The sequence below is a fragment of the Cygnus olor genome, chromosome 8 (assembly GCF_009769625.2).
Source record: "Cygnus olor isolate bCygOlo1 chromosome 8, bCygOlo1.pri.v2, whole genome shotgun sequence".
Lineage (NCBI taxonomy): Eukaryota > Metazoa > Chordata > Aves > Anseriformes > Anatidae > Cygnus > Cygnus olor.
Genome location: NC_049176.1, coordinates 7722160 through 7741946, shown reverse-complemented (window position 1 = coordinate 7741946; position 19787 = coordinate 7722160).

Below are 19787 nucleotides of genomic sequence, written 5' to 3'. Positions count from 1 at the left end.
ATGTGCCAGTCACAGCCTGAGTATGAAAAATGGGGTTTGAGTCTCCTGAGAGAATTTTACTAACACAGCTTTAATTAACAACTTGAGATGAAAGGTGTTGTTCTAACATTTATTGTGTGTATTTGTCCTTCTCTTTCAGACATTTTTAATGACTTGGTAGAAAATTAAATAGCACTTTGCATACACACATAACTAGGCATACTTGAAGAATAATTTAAATGCAGTTTTATAGAGGACAATATGGTAATAAGTAATCACGAAATCAAAAGCTGGTCTGTATTAGACATCCTTTCTTCATTCTAGGGAACACGGCTCAATTAGTTACTAAACACACTTTATTAAAATCTAGATTCATTATTCATGTTATTTTCTGTTACTATCTTTAGAGGTCTAGAAGAAAGCTATGCCACTACTTGGTGTAGTAGCCATGTTTTCCTCTGTTCTTAATAAACTCATTTCATATTGATTAATTTAGTGTGTCATTGTTTCAACCTAAGGCTTTATGTCTTCAAATAATGAAGGACTATTAATTATTTTTCATAGTCTAATGAAACAATACAGATCAAAAAATATTGTCACTGTTTCATAATACTTAAAACCGCGCTAGAGAGAGATTTCAGCAAGCAGCAGACCAAAAGCACTAGGCAAGTAACAAAGGCCTACATTAAGGAGAAAAAATGAAAGTGTTTTCTAAAAATGACAAGATACACAGCAACCATTTGAAAGAAACTGTTTTGCTACATGCATTATAAAAGAAAAAAAAAATAAGTTTCAGCACACTGTCTTCTGGTTAGCAAAATACTAGCAGTGGTGTCTAATATGATGGCAAAATGGAACTGCAGACATACAATAGGAGTGCATAAAAAGTTAATTTTCGTTTTAGAGCTCAATGTTATTCCCTGCATTTCTAAAGTGAAGCAAGAACTGAAAGCAAGAATTAGCTTTCTTCTTTGCATTTTGCATTTAATATAACCCAAGGAAATTTCCCTTCGGTGCAGTCTGATATAGAACAAGGTTGGGAAATTCTTATGTAATCTAGCTTTGTACTTTATGAATACAATAGTCTTTTACTGGTGTAGTGTCGCATTCTGTTCATTGTAAACCATAAATTAGCAGTTCAGCTCAAGATCAGTGGATTAAAATTATAGCGCTCAAGTCTGAGAATGACAAGCACCAGAATGTCAGGAGTAGTATATGTGGACTAAGTATTATTAGTTTTGTTTTACACAGAAAGGCTCTAATTTTAGCTTACTTATATTGTTACTCTTTCTTTTGGTCATTTGGTCAGTGTCCTCTGGAGAATTTCTAAAGTGCAGAACACAGAGTAATGCTAGATGAATAAACAAGCTTAGCTTCATTAACACTAAAGTAAGAGTAATGTTATTCTAATGTTGTTGTTTTTTTGTGTGCGCGCGCTTTTTTGTTGTTGTTTGCTTGTTTTTTTCTTAGGGCAATAAATTTGTAGAACATCTTGATGCATCATTTGGAAAACAATAAATTTCACAGTATAAGTGATTACAACAAGCAGTTGTGTCTAGGGATATGTTACATCTTTTAATATACCAGAGGAACTTACCAAACATTGACGAGGATAAAGGAAGGTTAACAGCTGAACAGTTAATATTTATTGGGAAAACAATAATCAGCAAACAGCAAGATACAAAGTGTTATCTTATTATATGGCTAATTCGCTAGATAACATGAAAATGGGTAAATGGCTCTCATCGTTTGAAAAATACAGCTAGAGAGTTAAACCTGTGCCAAGTGTCTTAAAAATGCCAAAGTTTCATGGTATTCTTGCTAGCTAATAGGCAGAGGCCCATTATTTTCATTTTACATATTTTATTTTAAATATAAAAATCAGGAAAAGTTTTAATATCCTATACAATACAGAATGTATTGTCTTGAAGTTGAGGTATATTTAAATAGTTCACTGAACTGAGCCACATTGCTAGAAGTTGTGTATAGGAAAGGTAGAGCAGTACCAACACTTGAATATACTCCGAACTGAGACTTAGGACCTAAGAATAAACTTCTTGCTTCTCTTATGATACACTTGTTAGTTTTGAACAGTTAATGTAGATTTCTGGGTATTGTTGGTTGTTCCCGCCCCCTCAGCCCCCCCCTTCCCCTCAGCAATATCAAAAAAGATTATCTGTTAAAAAAATAATCAACGCATCAGTCTTAATCTGTGCACAACTAAAATTGTCAGTGTGCTCCAGCTGTTTTGTTTCTCTAGCAATGCACAGCATATTTAAAAAAAAAAAAAAAAAGCCTAATTGGCTAGTTAACCAGATTTATAATTGTTTTGCAATGTCAGAGTGATGGTAAATATTCTGCAACACATTAATACATACTAAGGAGTTTTCTTTCCTGTTTTCAAACTTGTTTTAAAGTTTACTCCACACTTTGCTTTACATGATTGGAAATCCAGACAGGACCCTTGCAGTGACTACATACAATTTGTATTTCTGGATTAATTTCAACCATTATTTTTCTTTTCTGTGTATTTGAGAGACACTTCACCTTGCAATGTAAATGATACTTGATCATTTAAGTTTCTCTGGTTTCTGCTCTTAAAGTCATGCTGGTAGGTCTTTGAGAGTAATTTTAAACCATTATTTCTAGTCCTGTTAAGCAGCAGGAAAGAGGAGAAAGGTTAGCAATTGGTCTCTGTCCAGCACAAACTGTTGAAATTGATTTGCCTCCGGGTGAGAGTTAAAAGCAAGCCAATGCATTACAGACGATGGATCTATACTGCATTGTGCTAATGTATGCCAGGGGATTTTTTCCTTCCCTGTACTCAGCTTTGATCCCTGGGGTCTGAGTCTGATTTTTCTCTAACATGTTCCAGTGTAAACCAGGAATGCCTCCATTGAATCTACATTGTTATCGGAGCTATGCTGTTAATGACCGTGACTTGTCAATTAGGAGAGCTAAGTGGTGTCTTTGCCCCCTTTTTGACCTTTGCAAAGAGGATGTGAAATCCTGGTGTTGAAGCTGGTCAGTGGACAGTTCTACGCTGTTAGTGGAATTAATTCATTACAATGGTTGCAATGAAGCAGGTTGCTTCAGTCTCTAAATAGAAAGTTGCCATATATTTTTGAATGAAACATTAACTTGTGGCTGCTGGTCTTGCTCTGATAAAACTTCTAAAGCTTTATTTATACTTATTTGAAAAATAATAGTAATAATAAGGCTGTGCAAGTTCTGATATTTGGATCCTTGTGGTGTATTGTTTTATGATTGGGTCTGGTAAAGCATCTTGTTCGATGTGTCTCCAGATATCAGTTGTGTATTGAAATTATTTTAAGCTTCTAGGCTTCAAACTGAATATGTGTGCTGCCATTGAACCCAGCAAAAATATCTGGACTTGATTCAAAGATAGAGATTGTCTGCATAGTGTTCCCTCCCGAAAGCTGGAATTTAGTCCAAGTGCTTGTTTTGTACTCTGCCAGACTCCCACCATAGGTTAAATAAACTTTCAGAGAGTCTTGCTGAAGTTGAGAATTTTGGTGTAGGTAGCCTGTTGTAGTAGCATGAGCAAACAGACTCTGCAAAGTGTCTAGCCAACAGTCCAATCTTTCAGTGCAGCCTAGTTACCTCTAAATGGGATATTTTGAATATTAGAGACCATAGAGTAACTTTAATATAGAGTTTTCACCCAACTAATATATCCAGCTTGTCATCTCAAGGATCCCGAATGTTCTGCTCAAGTTAATACGGCTCATAACAGCATGTGCTTGAATGTGGTAAACTGAACTGACACAATAACTTGTTACCACTCTAAAGATAGTCCCAGTTCCCCTCAAGTCTTTCTTTGCTCTGGACCATGAACTCCTTCCTTTCATTTCTGTCCCTCTGCCTAGGCCTCATCTCTCATTTCATCTTGTTGAGCCAGATGAGATCATTTGGATGGCAGAAAGTGAACTCGGAGAACTAAATGTCGTCAAAGAGAGGGAGGGAGAAAAGGACTACCCTTTTAAATGGCAGTGATGATTAGATCAGTTCACCTATTTCTTTATGAATGGTTATGACCTTAGCTTCAATGCACAAACAGTTCATTTTTTGAAAAATAACCAAATGGCTGTGTAGAGCATTTAAACCTTACTATTGACTTTAAGGATAAGAACACAGAGTTAGATATAAATGAACTTTCTGAACAGAGACTTCCTTAAATTCACTCAGTGCTCCTTCGCCCTTTTTGAGGTTATAGAATGATTTCCCAGAGATCACGGAGATAGGGTTTCCCTTTAAGCTTTTACTATATAAAGGTGCCCATTACGTTGAACTGATGAAGCTAAAAAGCTTCCTCGGTGATGAGCCCCCATCAACTATCGCAGAAATTCTTAAGGTGACTTCATTGCCAAAGTGACCTGACAACCAGTCCTCAACTCAAGATCTTATGTGTTAGAATAATTATATGTGTGGTGGAACTGCACTTAAATCAGTGACCCAGGATTATTAGATTTATGACAGAATCTCTTAGGCATTGGAGTCCAGGGCAGAATAAAGAAGGCAACTATCAACTTTATACTGAAGTTTTCAGTCTTGCATATATACACAGAGTTCATAAATTTGAATGGAATCCATAAGGTTTCTGAATGTAAATTCCACAAATAATCCTACAGCACTGTTGCATAATTATGTCTAGTTCCATAATCATCCAACAGTGACAGCTTTTATAGTCATGTTGCATTTCATCCTTATCTGCATTGAAAAAAAGTGTTTTATTTTGTTGTTGGTGGTGGTTTATTTGTTTTAGGATGCATAGAATCCTTTTATAGGATTAGATAAAATCCATCCTTAAGAGAAACCTTATTGCTATTACTTTGTAGATCCTGGAATTACTATTATATTCCTTGTAAAGGGCTCTCCTTGCTCTAAGAATCTGGTATTAGCACAATGTGTTTTCCATTACAATAACAAGTACATCTAGAACACAAATGTCTCTTGAGAGTCTAAGCTGTTTGAAGGGTTTTAGTGTCAGCTATTCGTTTCTAAGTGCTTGAATTAAGAATTGGAAAATATGTTTTTACTAGACCACTCACTGTTGCTGGTACATGAATGTGTATCTGCATGTCAGGAATACAAGCTGTGTTTAAAGACCAACCTTTTATATCACATATGACAACGTCATAGATTTCTTCTTACACTAAGACATAGTTTACTATTTTCTAAAGGTATTTTTCATGAGTAAATTCCACCGGATTAATTTCTCTCTTCATAAAAAACTAAGCAATACATCAAAATTATGTTATCCTACACAAAAGCAAAAGAAAAGATGCTTTTAAGTATTTTTTTCCAATCTATTTCTGGATAATGCCCTCTGAACTTGGCTTTCTTCTCACTTGCATGTTTGTCAGTCAGGACTATCTCAGAAATCAATGATATTACAGAACTCTAAATGCAGAGTAAGAAAAGCATCAGGGTCGATGTATTCATTCATATATGAAACCAAAAACTGCTAAATACTTAGTATTTGTTAATGTTTAGAACTCAACTTGTTAGCCAATGACTCTCTAAAAGGTTATGTAGTATTTCTGTAGAACAGATTTAAGAGAGATTCAAAAGACAGACATAAAGGTCCATGTTGGTTTTAAGTAACTAGATAAAAATATTTTTCTTTCGCCCAAATTTGTTCAGAGGTGCTACAATATCCTAAATGAGATCCTGGTGAGGGGGCAACTTTAACTTCATCCGTGATATTGTCCCTTAGTTAAGGGGATAATGCTTAGTATTATTTGGTTGATTAAAAAAATTTATATTTTCCTGTGTTGGAAAAATGAGTTTTGTGTACTTGGAGCTCTGAGTCTTTGTGATCTATAGAAACGAAGCAAGTAACAGACTTTTCCTACCAGTGGCCAAGTAACAATAATAAATACAAAGGTTTAAGTTACCCTATAGTCATTTGCAGTTTTTACATTTTCAAGGTTATACTTCAATAAATAAATAAATCTTTAATAAAAATAACCTCTACGTACCATAGTTATCTATGTCTATAAATTATGCCTAGATGCAAATGGACTTTAATCTGAAGAGTTGCTGTGGTTTTGTTTTATTTATTTATTTATTTTGGCATCGGGAATATCAATCTGATCAACCTTGACACCATTTGATAGAAAGTTCATACATGTTTTTTTTAATGACACCAGACTTCATAGCATGCTTTGTCTTAATGTTAGATAGCTACTGTTGGCTTTTAGGCTAGAGATAGATTAAAATATGCATTAGTGTTCTGTTCTTCTGTTTCAAACTTTATATGTGTATTGATGTAATGGCAATTAGAAGTCAAGAATAAAGCAAAAGCTGGTAAGATCAAATGATTTTCCTTCAGCTGATGGTTAACATTATAATGTTGATGTCCAATATGATAGTTTGCTTAAACCATCTTAAAACCTATACTACTGAGGAAAATTGAAATAAGTATTTAACTCTTCTTAAACATTGAATAAATTGTAATTAACCCAATGAAATCATTATATGATTAACATATTCTCTTGAGCCACTTGTAAGGAAATCTTAATAGGAAAGGAATATATTTCAGAGGAAATAATGTTTCCAGTACCATTTGCTTAAATTATCAAGTGACACAGAAAGGTTGATGCTTAGATGCAAATTGGACTGCTCAATTATTACAGCACAAACCTACTTCCCACATTCTTGCCTCAGGAAATTTAAAATCGACCAAGCCCTCCTTAAACACACACACAAAACTACTCTTTGATCACACCTAATGTGTATAAATTGCACGAATATGGAGAGGAATTTTAAATGTCTTCTGAGCTGGACTCAGCAAATTTCTTGCCACTGTCTTCAATGCAGACGTGATGCAAGGACAAGTAGGCTCTTCAGTCAGTAGTTCTACTTTTTTTGCCTTCCCTCGGCAGTAAGGAGGACAAAACACCAAATACTCTCTTTTGTTTTTTGTCGTTCTTTGTCAGCCTTGAGTCTTAGCTAAGGATAGTGTCCTTTTACTACAAGTTTAAGGTATACGAGCAAAAACCTACGTGCATTTATGTGCTGGGGCTAAATCCCTGTGTAGTGAAAACCATTAAATCACAGGAAACTTGAAGTTGGAAGGGACTTCAGGAGATAGTCTAGTTTGACCTCCTGCTCAGAGCAGGGTCTTCAGATCTGGTGACTCTGGGCATGGCTTCCTTGACATCACTGGAGTCATGCTGATTTATGTATCGGGCTTTAACTAAGAGGCAAAAAAAATCTGTGGTAGATATATTCTGCTGTTAGCTTTCTCATGTCACATTAAACCTTGAGTGTGCATTGGTTTTTGTCACAATTTCTTCATGTCATTTGTAAGTAAGTGACATACCTAAAATGCTGTCTGAATTTTTAATGCTTTACTATCAGACAGTGTCAGGCAATTTGCTAAAAATAAGTTTTTAACTAGCTTTCAGACATCAGAGATTGCCATTGTCCTCCCTGTTAGCTCTATTAGCTACATTTGAGTTTTAAATAATATTTAATCCTTTATTTTGTTCAGATGTTGCTCAAAGACCTGGCTCTTCTAAATCCTTTCCTATTTATATATACCTCTACAATCTCCTCTCAACCAACTCCTGTCATTTTCTAATTAGCTTTAATAAATTTAAAATTCTGCAAGGAGCTGAACCTTAGATGAATTTGTCACACTGTCATGCTGATAAGGATTGGGTAGTTTTCTATCTGGCCTCTTTGCCATTAAAAGTAGACTCAGTTTTTGTGTCCTAGAAACAGAAAAGTCTATTATTGAAGCAACAGGTAAATAGAGGACAACTTACACATATTTTCCTTCTCAAGATCAGGCTGGAGAAAACAGAAGACAGCACTTCTTTGTTTTATAAAAGAGTTTTTAATCTTCAGTCAAATATGTATGGCTTATATATATTAATGAAAGAAAAGGTATGAAAAAAAAAACAACTTGCTTTTGACCAAATACCTTTCTGTTACTTGTCAGCTTAGAAAGTGGCAAATAGAAACCACATATGAAAATTAAGTAACACAATCTATAGTTGGTTATTGGATTTGGAGTTGTAAGATTAAATTTGCTAAATGATTTGGAAGTACTTAAAAAGTTGAACGATTTTAAAACAAGAAGCATGCTACCAATATATATTCCAGAAGTTTTATGACAGTGGGAGTGTAAGAAAATAGTATAGAAAGCAGCAGACATAATACAAGCACAGCCCTCATCTGAAAAGGAAAAAAATATATAATAAATCATATTTTAACTTAATATTGTTTTTAATAAAATATCACCAGTAGATTCTGCACTTATGTTCAAAGTTTCAGCATGTGAGACAACTGAAAATAAGAAGTAAGAAATCTGCTGATGATTTTACTGCAGCTATGGCCAAATGACCTATTCTAGTACTCTTGTAGTGCTGTGCAAGAGAATGATGGTCTACCCAATGGTCTGAGTATCATAAGATATCACATACATAAAGCAAAATGAAGTTTCTGGAAGACTCTTGAACTCAGCTTGTTTTATCTTTTTTGAGATCTACAATGCGTTCATATTTCTAATAGGTAGGTTAATCGTGAGTGAGTCATTGGCTGTAGCTCTTTTGACATCTCATAGAAACCTTGAATAAAATACTGGATGTGTTAAAAATTAATGTCAACCTTCCATGTTCCCAGATTTAATTCCTAGTGTCATTTCTGTTGCTAGTCCTGGTACACTAAATGCTGTAAATGCACTGAAATGTGTCCGCTTGTGGGTGCCACCTTAACAGGCATGTAACTAAAATCTGGAAGAGAATTAAACCTGTTCCATTTGGTTCTAAAGACCAAACCTTTAGTCAGCCTGGCAAAGGGAAGCAAGTTCCTATTTTTTTCTTGCAATTACAAGGAAGAGTAGGAAAAACTTCATCCAAGAAAATCACTAGTTTTAGTTCTAAGCCTGCCCAAATAAACATGGAATTTTAGTAGTAATGGCTTTTAAAATGTTGGTAATATGTATAAATTTGGCATTCCTTAATGTGTTTCAGATTATCACATACGGTTACTGTGCAATCGGATATGTTCAGGCTTTCCAGTCTTTTTTTTTCTTTTTTTTTTTTTTTTTTACAAATAAGGAAAGAAATGTACTTTCACCCCAATGTGAATTAGGTGCTGTTCCACTGAAATGTTTGAAAACCAGCGTATATCAAATGGGAATTTGTTTGGAATAGCAGGAAGAAAACCTTAAAAGAGAGCCTATTCACTTGTATGTGTTATGGAGCCATAGATAATTTTAATTACATTTCCTTTTTATAGGTAGTAAACTATAAGGGAAGTTTTGCTACCCATTCTCTGAAGTTGTTCCTGAGCTTAAGCAACCAATCAATTTTTAATGAAGTGCTACTGAAGAATTCTGCTCTTAATAAATATACAGTGACTTAGAAATATTAACTGTAATGCTACTATTTTTGCTATGTGCATTAGAGAAACAATAATTTTTGCTTTGATCAACTTTCCATCCCTATAGATATACTAGGAGTAATTCTGTGTGGAGTTTTGTGATATTAACTACTTTGGATTCAGATGTTTTGTTTTATTGTGGGGCTTACTTCGTAATATACCTTTTGCTTTGGGTGTCAATTTATTTTTGTTGAAGAATATCACGCAGCCCAGATCACTCAGTTCTGTGCTGAAATAGGGCCAGACACAGTTGCTATGACTATATATACTTTTTTCACTGTTATAATCACTTGAATTCTAAACAGGTATGTGCTGCTTCTTCTCTTTTGTACATAGAATCCAAACAGTGGTGCTACAGTTCCAAATGTAATCTCAGGCATTTTGTTTCAAGGTGGGGTAAGGTGGGGTGGGGTGGGGTACCCGGTTCTGTGCTATACATGCATTCTTAGTGTTTGGCCCACTTGGAGTTTAGGCAAACTGAGCATATCCATAACTGTATTAAAGGGTGTAACGAAGTACAAGTCTCACTGTCAGCTCCAGCTCCGCCAATCTTCTCTTAACATTCTTCACTGTTACTTTAGAGAAGGTAGAACAATTTTCTGTGCAAGCTGTTTCTGACAAATATAATCTTTTATATTTAATCCACGTTTTTAATGAGGATATTATTAGTATACATCCTTGATGTTCGTGACTGAAAATGAGCACTAATCAAGAATGGCATTATAAGACCGCTGAATTTTCATTGTATGTGACCAGGTTTATCTTTACAGTAATAATAGTGTATTTTTACAGTAAATAACTAACGAAAATTGGGTCAAAAAACAATGTATTTCCATAATATTTTGATAATTTAAAGACATTTTAACTTCTGAGTATATTTTGCTCAGTGAAGGTAAGGTGCTTGAATAAGGCAATTTTCATGTATGAATTTTAGAAGAAGAAAGTACACAAGCAAAATCCAATGTGTGCTTACAGTGTTATTATTTCTGACTTCATCCATGGCCAGTACATTGCATTAAGTGTGTACAAGCATTGACTTTCTCACTTCTGACCTTAGGTTGTCTTCGTTGATTTCCTTTTGACTTGTCTGCATAGTTAACTGTCATTCACTGCTGAAAAGATAAGTTTTTTTTTTTTTTAATTTAATCTTTTAATCTTCAAAATAGTTACAACTGTAAATTAGTTAGCATATCTACAATTTAAAAAACATACGCCAAAAATCTTCAAGAGGGGTTAGTACTCTCTGAAGCTCCATTACTCCACAGAAATCTCCCTGCATTGGTGGAGCTAAGACTTGCCATTGGCAAACAAAGCTGTCGGGTAGCTTCTAGCACCCCTTTTAATATAAGGAGAGTTGAAAGAAAGTCACTTGCTATCACATCTGTGAACATGCAACTTAGCAAAACAAAATATTTTTAAAATAAATTCCTTTTAGTTAATCTGATTAGTGGGGGGTTTTGGTTGTTTGTTTGTGTGCATGTGTACGCATGCTACTAGTATTAATAGTTGCCTGAGGAACAATGAAGAATAAGGATCAAGGAATTAGAATTAGTATGAATCCAGTTTCTTTTATTTAAATATTTAATCATTGCCTCAACATACGTGAGTCTTATGTGTCCCTGTCTTTGAATGAGACAAAGTAGTTGCAAAGATATGAAATGTTTTGTTTTATTATTATAAGAAAGTTAACAGAGAAAATTCAGCTAAATATAATCCTGTGTCTGTAAGAACAGTTACAGAAATCTTCACAGACGGTATTTTGTAAAATTCAGGCTCATCTGATAGGAATTGATGTTTCAAGAAGTATAAAGGCTCATACTTCAATATTTACTTCTTAACTTTGACTCTGCTTTGCTTTGCTTTAGCTGATACAACGTTACTAACTGTAAATATATGTCAGTTTTCTGATTTATATATATATATATATATATATATACACACACACATATTACCCTGATATATATATCAGGATAATAATGATTAATAAATACCATGACTTTCATTTCTACATATGAATTCAGTCCCTAGTAAAAACACTGCATTTCCTAAACTATATGTAGGTTAGAAACTGCATCTAGATGCCTCTTCCTCGTGCGATTTTCTGTCACAATGGAGTGAGAAATTATTAGCATCATGTAATGACAGTGACTTGTGTACATGCAAACTTTTGGAGTTGCAAATGATTCAGAGTAAACTTCCTTTAATAATATGCTACCTGATGAAGTGCTGACTGAATATGTGTCCCTTCTTTGATCTTTCAATGGTTTTTGTCAGCAACCAGCTATGCTGCATTTAGAAAGGGAAAACTCCCAGGAGTTCTGTAATTGATCAGGAATAAAAAATTTCTGACAGAAAATATCCTAAAAGAAGGGAATAAAAATTACAGTATTTTCATTTTATAATATCCAGCTTGGAAATCATATTACAAAAAAAAAAAAAGGCCATTTTTAATCTTTCTACTCTAGGGCACATCACGTGTCTCTATATATTCATATGTGTATTCTTGGGCAGTTCTTACAGCTTGAAGGATTCTGAATTCATTTTTATAATTCATTTATATTACACAGAGGGGAACATTTTTCTTTAGCCCCATTGTCATCCCTTTACAAAACAAAAGAACAACAAAAATTATTTCTGCCCAAGCAGTTAGCGTCATTTAAACCCTTTTATAAAATTGTCTTTAGGCAACAAAGACCATCAAACAACATGCAATAAGCTCTGTTACTGTTTTCTAGGCATTTCTACCCTTTTATTTCATGTCATTTATAAATATTTTAAAGTTACTAGAAAATATGTTTATGGAGTCTCCAATGCAATAAGAAACCATGATTCTCCCTGACTTAGTACATTGCTCTCAAATGCTCCCTGACTTTAGAAAGAAATGTTATCTTGCGTAAAAGTATATCCTGCTAAGATTTCAGAGCAAGTCACTTCCTAATGTGTTTACACAGATGTACGAATGTGCATCTCCTAATTTTGTCTATATCTCAAGGTGCTATTCTCTCTTGTTGTTGATTATATAAATTTCAAATGCAAATCTATTTTATAATTTGAGTAATGTAATACAGCATTAATAGCTATTGCATTGATTGAGTATTCCATTTAAATGAGTTTGATGCTATTCAAGACAACAGCACGTAAGAGTAGAAAGTATGAAGAATATCTGTATAAATATTTGTATGTAAAAAAGATAGTATCACATTTACTGTAAGATTGCATATTAGATTTGCACATATATGGATTTACTGCAGGCTTCATCTATGGACTGTCATTAATGTTGCCCTGAACATGCTATATCCTGTAGTAATCAGAATTCCTGTAAAATATAATAATACCTATGTGAAAATAACATAATTTTAATTTCTGCCTAGAAAACTTCTAATTGTTAATTTTTTAAGATGAGAAAAGCATATCAGTATCCTAATTAAATTGGATGTTCCTTTGAACAATATTCTCATGATGAAAGACCCATGCAAATCATTTCTCTAAGCAAAGTTCATGGCTTCTTAATGAGAGTGGTTTGAAGGCAGAAAATGTAACTCATACAAATTAGTTTTGGGGGACAAAAATTGTAATTTGAGGGAAAAATTCTCTCATTGTTAACAGTTTTTCACTGGAGTCCTTATATTTCACTTACAGACACAGTGACTAATAGCAGGAGTTCAGTCTTAGCAGAAACATAAAGCATTGTGCTATAAAATTATTCCCATCTTTCTGCAAAATTGATCTCTTCTGCCAATTCAGACTGCATGTAGAAATATCTGTCAGTATTTTTGTTAGCTAAGAAAAAAGGTGCCATCTGTAACATGTTTTGAACCAATTACAACTGTATATAATTTTTCTCTAAATTTGGTAATGGAAATTTTCATAATTGAAATTCTGAAGTTGTTACTGCTTTCAGTAGGTCTAGAATGTTATTATCTACATTTAAGGTTATCATTACTACATATGCATCCAGTATGGAAGTTTGAGTACGCTTTAATGCCTTTTACAGAAGAGTTAGTGTCAGTTGTACCATTTTACAGATTAAGAAACTGAGAAAGTAATGTGTCAAGGTCCAACCAGTAAAGGCAAAAACTAGTACTAAGTCCCCAGTCAGTGTGTCATCAAGACGTCACTGTCTAGGTCAATATGCTGAAGATTTCTGCACCTCATTTTACAGAAATGAGGAAAATATTTTGCAAAAATAAATGTCTCTGACAGCTTGAGTTATTATGAAACTTTTTTCTTTTCCAGACATTGAGAAAACAGAAGTGTGTGACTCCCTGAAAAACCTACTTTAAGATCTACAGTTAACAACCAAAGTAAGTGATTTGTGGCACTAATGTGTTTATAAAGGGACTTGGAAACAGTTGCCAAATTTTTAAAGAAAAGAGGTACAACTAGATGTTGAATGGTTTTCTTTTTTTTTTTCTTTTCCTTGACTTAACTAGGATTATCAAGTGTTTTATTATTGATCACTTTTTCTACAAATGGGGGAAGGCCTTCTTTATCAAAATATCAGAGTTAAGATGCTTTTAATATTTGTAATCCTAATGCTTCATGTTGGATGCTTGTGTACGTAATGATTTCCTATGGTTATTTACTAAATTTAGCATGGTCTTTTTCTTGATGTTTTTACAGTAAGTTTTCATTTTGATTCATGACCAGTTTCTATGAATGCAGAAATTATTTTGTGAGAAGATATATCCATTCTTGTTGAAAACAAGAAAATGAAAATACAAAAACACAAAAACTTATAACTACAGGTTTATAACTTATAACTACACCTGTTTGTTATAACACAGGTGAAAAGGTGTTTTTAGCCTTTGAATCAATATTCAGAGCCCTGAGTGCACTACTAGGCCTTAATTGCCCTGATCAGCCTCACCTGGGCATTCACCCTCTGCCAGGAGCTCCGTTTGAGGTTAGGCATGGAGGCGGAGTCTATCCTTAGAGTTACACTGTAGGTAGGTTTGTCTCTGTTCCTGCCTCTTGGGAGGATCTTGGACCTATGCTGCAATTCCAGACAGTGCTGCTCCTTCCCCTTGCTGTGTCCGGGGCTGAAATGTTGGTAGCCCCTGGTGCTGCCCACCCTGCTCAGGACCCTGGGTCGCTGGTAGTTCCTTGCTCCATTGCGTCTTGCAGAGAAGCCCTGCTTTTCCTGTTTCCTGATGTGGTGAGTCTTTTAATGTACGTTGAAGAATATGTGAAAGAAAATATTCTGTTATTTAACTCTTATCTAACACTTCGTTAATGTTAGGACTGAAATAGTCAATAAATCAGGATTAAAAATATTGTTACTTTGGCAGACAGAATAGCACCTGAAAGATGCAGAGTTTACGGATGTTTGCAAGTAGCTGTGGTTAAAACACAGATTCTGATTTGGTGACTTATAATACAGTTGTTCATGTCCAAAATTGCATTTCTAGTTCTGAATGTCTGTTTTTAAAGCAATTAAATATTTTTTTGAAGTAAAATCATGTTAGAAGCTGCTGAGGTAACGCAATTTCGGTAGTTCTGAGGTGAATGCAAGCTCCATTTGCATTTTTCTTTAAAAACAAAAGAAAAAAAAACAACTAAAACCCAACCTGTTAGGATAGTATTATAAAGGAGCTTGTGGTTGTTAGCTATCTGTTTTCAATTATCTGCTGAAAACAAAGGATCGGGGATTATGCAATCTGAAATTCTGAGCCTGATGTAACATACAACACAGGTACGTCTACAAAAAGAGCAAGATCCATAGTAGGATTTTTGGTAAATGGAAAAAAATAACACAACGCCAAAAGTTACCTAAACTAGGATTGTTTGTTTTTTGTTTCATTTCACTGTTTCCTCCTCTCATTGAAAGGAATACTGTCTTTAGAGAGTTGGGGTTTTTATTTTTTCCTCATTAGATATAAGGAATATAGGCTATAATGTACCACAGACGCAGGATGATGTGAAGACAGTAAAGGAATGCAAGATAAATTAAAACATTTGCAGTTAAGTTTTTATTTGTATTAGTTTTACTAAATCTTAACATAAGATTGATTAATATTTTAAGTGTATGTGTTTGCCTTTGCTCTAAGCAACCTAAAATCTTTGTGTTTGATCTATGAAATCTAACTTTTTAATACTTGTGCTAACAGCAGTGACTTGAACTAAACAAAACTCCATAGACTACTCCAAAAGTTTTACTTTAGTATACTGGTTTCAGTGGTTACTTCAACAAGAGAAGTTATCAGTTTGTATAGCATAAAGGACTGGTTTATACTAATGACGATGCGGATAGCTCCTTTGTTGTGTCAGATTTCCTGAATTTATTATTAATTTTAAATCATTCCAGTAGAAATATGTATAATTTTTTCTTAAACTTCAGATTCCAAAATATAAAATCCATTTAAACTTATAAATAGCTAGTTTCCATGAGAAAAGCTGTTGACTCATTAGTAGAGATCTACAGCAGGAGTTAATTAGGTCTTTCAGAGTCTAATTGAGAAATAAATGGTTTCAAGTATGAAATGCTGTAAAATGTTAAGGTGGTGGTTTACAGCTGTTGCTCTGAGCAGCTAATCAAAAGTGTTAACTGCTGTACAAAGAGCATGTCTAAGTTGCCTTTTGTTCATGGCTTCCTAAGCAATATTCGCTTTATATAAGCTGCTATATGCAATCTCATTTATGGACTACGGAAAATGCAAGTATATATTAATAAAGTACAAGATTTTTTTTTTAATTATTATTATTATTATTATTATTTTTTACTATAACTGAAATCTTAACAGACTAAACATTATAGGTCCAGGTCTCTTTATTACAGAAAAAATAAGACTATGCAGGAAAAGTCTCAGTATTAATGCACTTTAAATTATTGTATGTACACTTTGCAACTTTCTACCCCTTCTCCTGATGTTATATGCACCTTTCCCCTACTTCTCTGGGTCCTAAGAGCAGCAATGTCATCATGGTGTTGGTAGTGAAGGTGTTTGAGTAATTCATCAGCTTCTGGAGTCCCTCACTGAAAGGAATATGGCGCTGATTATTTATTTTTTCGCACTCTAGGATCCACTTTGGGGGTCCTTTTTATACATTTACTGACAAAGTTTTGCACCTTGCTCTTTACGTATCAGCCTGTGGCACAATGTTATATCCCAATTTACCATGTATGATGCTCGTTGTGTATGTTAGATACTATTTCTTTGTTCTCTTTGTTACTCTGAAACCCTTTTTGTGCTGGCCTGCTTTTCTATAACCATTGGTATGAGTTGTTTCTGGAGACTTGATGTCTCCAGTGCTAAGTCTGTGTTACACTTAAAGTCATCCCATGCTTGTATTCCTCTACACTACCTTGTGTATCTCCAGTTCTCAAGGCCTGTTATACCAGGCCTTTATTTCTTTGTAGTAAGTCTTATGTTGGAATTGAAAGCTCATGGAGATACCATATAAATTTAGGCATAAAACAAATTAATGGCATACAACAGTCATTTAGAAAAAATATTGTTACAGCTGCACCAAGTAATACAAAGCTGCAGGCCTGTCAAGTAAAGTTCAGACAAAGCAAGCACAAGAAGCCTCTGTTAGGAGGCCTTGCAATCTCAGGGTAAGGATTACAAAAAATTCTAAGGCTCTGACCCAGCAGCATACTCATGAGTTTCAATGGAGGCACTGCACAGTAAGAAAAAAATCTTGCTTGATCACATTGAACAGATCAGCAAAACAATGTTGTATGGTCAATAAATAAGACCAGGCTTTGAGCTATAGTTTGATACTAGCATTCCCAAGTTTAGGATAACATATATTTATATATACATATATATTATTATAAATACTACATATATACACATATATAAATATATTATAAATACGTGTACATATATATTTATATAAATATAAAAATATATCTTTTTTATATGTGGCATACTTTTATTCATTAAGGTAATATTCCAGTTACTTGGCTTATGACTTTATTGTGCCTCAGGGTGTATCTATGGCACTTTGGTAACTACCAGTCAGTGGTTGCTTCTTGGCCTTTAGGCTAAGATCAGTTGTAGTGTAACATCTGTGATTACTGCAGATGGAAAAAATACAGCCATATTCAATGTCATATCATTTGGTCTGAGTTTCTGACAAGTTCATTTCTGTTTGCAGCTTGCTTTTCACCACAGAGACCATTTTACATACACTAACTGGGATCTTGGGTAGAGCTCTATCTCAAAGAAACTACAGATCTGCTTTGTAGTATAGTTTATGTACTAACAGAGCGACAGATGCAATACTTTGTGTGGAATGGCTACAGAATTACCTCCTCCCTTGACCTACCAAGGCTCCCTTTCACGATTTCCTGATTTCTCAAGCAAACTGTAATCATAACATGTCTTTCAGTATAATTCGCTCTGTATCTCAGTAAACTTTCTTCTGCGATGTTCAAGTAGTGGTGACTATCACTTCCAAGTAAAATGTTTGAAGTTACATGAGGTGTTTCTAAGCAGAGTACCTTCTATCTCTGATTTGAATGCCTAAAATCAAGGAAGTGCCTTTTTTTTTTTTTAATTTGTGGGTGGGTCTATTAATTGTGCTTCTGGTTGAAAATTATTAAGATTCTCAAATATTGTTTGCTCTACCAGCCAATTTCCAGATGGATAACTTGTAAATATTGAGGCAGACTGAGATATGAATTTATTTTTACTTGGCTATTGATTTAATAATATTTTTATTTCATTCATATGCAACATTAATGTAAAAGTATATATGGAAATATAGGCATCTTCAAGTATGGCTTTTTGAAATTTTTATGAAGACTGAAAACCTTTAATAGGAAATACAGCATGAGTAACTACATAAACCACTTGACATCTGTCTGTATTTATAAAAACACTTTTCATTTGCTGCAGTTTATTTACTCTTGGCACACAAATGAAGTGTGACAGACACCCTGTGGCTTCTATTGATGAGAGGATTAATAAACCTTGTACTTCCATTATGACATCCTAAGCCATCAAGCATGAATACTTCAGCAGTCATTATTGAACATTGACACATGCTGCATCGGTAATCAGAAAAGACAGAAGACAAGAAGTTGGCAGAAATATGATTTTCAGCACGCTCTCAGGAATAATCTCTAATACGATGTGTCCTTAATAATACATAGCTGCAGGCTTTCTATTTGGTTTCATACTCACTTTTAGCTATAACAGTTGTTTTTTAAAGGCATGTTCAAAATCTTCTTTACATACTTGTTGTACTCAGATGTAATACCTAACACAAACATGTTGTTACTTGATAAACATGAACCATCATGGTTTTAGATGCTAATGAAGCTTTATGTTTTTATTTCAATATGTTCATTAAATACCCTTTGCAGACCTGTGTTTTCTTTAATCTTCTCATGCATTAACATGGAACAATATGGTAACTTCAGGCAAAGTCCTGAGCAACTTCTGGAAAGTACCAACAATCACCATAGAAAAGTGAGTTCCTTGATTTCACCCATGTAGGAGGGTGATTTAATGCTGATATATCTCAGATGTAGACTCTTGTATCACTCAAATGACCTATATAAGTCATTTGGAGGCAAGGATATGTCTGGGTGTCTAATCTGTCTGGATGTTTTTGCACCTGGCCTAGGTACTTTCTTATTTCTGCTGTGTGCTACACGGAATATCAGTCTTAACTCCATTAAATTTTTTGCTCCTTTATTCTTTACCATCTGCTAATAATTTTAGATGTGCTTTTTTTTTTTCCCCAAGAATGTGTAAATCCTTATATTAATGAAGTAGTAAATTTCTTTCTCTTCTTTCAGTAAGTATTATGCCAAGGCTTCAAGGTGATTGTGCAAGGTATTTTTTTTTTTTCAAATAAATGTGGAAAACCTGAAAAGTTAAATTTCTAATTCATTTTCTTCTCTACAGAAATAGATATAGCTGTTCTGAGATACTGACTATTCATTTTGCAGTTTCTCAGCATATTCTTTAGTCTGAATTGGTCACTTCCTTATCAGCTTCTGGAAGAAAAACAGGTTGTCAACAGAACTTGCATTCTTCTTATGTTCTGTGAGGTGTCCTCGTGCTGTAAAGTGGGGTAATTATCTGCTGACTATCTTCGGTTTTGATACTACTATTGTTGGTTGTTCTTTGGTGGTTTTTTTTTCTTCTCCACCCTCCCCTTTGGTAGAGATTTTCTTCATGTAGTACGAACTTCTACATCTGAAAATATTATCCATTTCATTTTTTTACTTTCTGTTCTCATGGCAAGGTTTTCCACAGAAATAGGTAATGTTTTAATAGGAACACTCCTTGGGTGATGAAACTGCTAATTTTCTGAATATAAGATTTATTGTGCTGTATTTTCCAGGAAGATATAAGACTTGCGATTCAGTAATCAAAGGGAAATCAATATGATCTTATATAACGTACAAGAACATAATGGAAGCC